The sequence below is a fragment of the Octopus bimaculoides genome, chromosome 4 (assembly GCF_001194135.2).
Source record: "Octopus bimaculoides isolate UCB-OBI-ISO-001 chromosome 4, ASM119413v2, whole genome shotgun sequence".
Lineage (NCBI taxonomy): Eukaryota > Metazoa > Mollusca > Cephalopoda > Octopoda > Octopodidae > Octopus > Octopus bimaculoides.
The window spans coordinates 125,920,752-125,922,881 of NC_068984.1; positions in this window are offsets into that span (position 1 = coordinate 125,920,752).

Sequence of the window (2,130 nt, forward strand, 5' to 3'; positions counted from 1 at the left end):
GTGCGGGTGGCACATAGAATACACCATTTTGAGCATGGCCGTTGCCAGTACCGCCTGACTGGCCTTCGTGTGGGTGGCACGTAAAAGCACCCACTACACTCTCTGAGTGGTTGGCGTTAGGAAGGGCATCCAGCTGTAGAAACTCTGCCAAATCAGATTGGAGCCTGGTGTAGCCATCTGGTTTCACCAGTCCTCAGTCAAATCATCCAACCCATGCTAGCATGGAAAGCAGACGTTAAACGACGATGATGATGATGATGGTATATATATATAGTCAACAGGTGAGATCCAGAGGTTCTTGCTCAAATGATTCAAACTTAGACGCTGATGTCTTTACGAGGGACCAATTTCATGAAGTAAAGAGTGGTTATAAGAGGAACCAAGGTGAGCAGATATGGAAGCAATTATGCAGATAAACAGATTAAATATAACTGCTTGAGTTTGATGTACAAAATGTGTGTGTGTGTGTGTGTGTGTACATGCAAACAGAAAGGAAGCAAAGACCAAAGACATTCAGATGATGAATATTCAAGTATAAGTACACAGATATTTATATTAATAGATTCAATTGACACAGAGAAAATTAAAGGAGAAGAGGTAAGGTGTTATAAGCCCAACAGCTGTTTCTGGGGGCTCAGAAATACATCATAATGGTAGATGTAGTTGACCATAATATGCAGTCAGTAATGGAAGCAAATAAACATTGAATAAATCAAGCCTCCATCATCTGGGTAGAATTATATATATATATATATATATGACTTTAACGTCCACTTTACTATGCTTGCCTGGATCAGATACAATTCATTGAGGCAGATTTTCCATGGTTGAATGTTTTTCTTGTTGCCAACCCTCACTCTTGTAAATATATATATATACACACACACATACATATTTACATTTGAACATATATACAAACACACGTACACATTTTATGTGTGTGTGTGTGTGAATATGTATGTATGTATGTGTGTATATATATATATGTGTGTGTGTGTATAAATATATATGTATGTGTATATATATATATTTATATATAATAAAAAATATATTATATATATACATGCATATATGGGTACAGGATGTCACCAGTAGTACAAATAACAGGAAATATGTAAACAAACGAGGGAAAAACAAGTGAAATACGTGAACAATGAGAAAAATGGAAAATAGGACAAGTAAACACAGAGAAAAGACCCTTCATCAGTTGTCAGCTGTCAATCTACTCCTCATTCCGAGCATTCAATGACAATATGAGACTTCAAAAACAGTTGCTCCCATAAATTCTAAAATAAAATTTAGGATTTATGTTTGGTTGGTGGGGGGGGGGGATGTTGGGAACAAAGAAATGATAGTGGAGACATACAAGGAAACCAAACAAAAACAAACATGGAGGGTTGTTAGACTAGAATGAGAGGAAAATAGTGAATGGTGGGAGAAACATTTTTTAGAGAAGAGAAAACATGTCTGTTCCTTTAAACATCCATGCAGAAAAAGAAAGATGGACGGTGGTCATGTGTGAGCAATGAGAGAGAAAAGGAAAAAGGAGAGAGAGAGAGAAAGACACAAAAAAAACAATGAAGGAGGAAAGGGAGAAAAAGGGAATTAGAGAAGGATGGAGGAAGAAAATAGCATAGAGTAGAGAGTCACATCAAAAAGGTGAAGATAAACAGACTTGGAAATGGATGTCTTATGTTCAATTAAATAATAAAAAAATAATATAATATATATATATATATACACATGCATATATGGGCACAGGACATCACCAGCAGTGCAAATAACATGAAATATGTAAACAAACGAGGGAAAAGTGAGTGAAATACGTGAACAAGAAAAAATGGAAAACCAGACAAGTAAACACACAGAAAAGACCCTTCATCAGTTGTCAGCTGTCTTTCTACTCCTCATTTTGAGCATTCAACAACAATATGAGTCTTCAAAGACAGTTGCTAGGATTTAGAGCCAGATATGGCTGATATAAATGCTATCAGGTTAAAGCAAACTGGTGAAAAGTAGACATGTTTTGACCTCCTCAAGCAAAACATTCTATCCATAACAAGAAAAAAAAAAAGACAAGAAAAGACATAGGCGCAGGAGTGGCTGTGCGGTAAGTAGCTTGCTTACCAA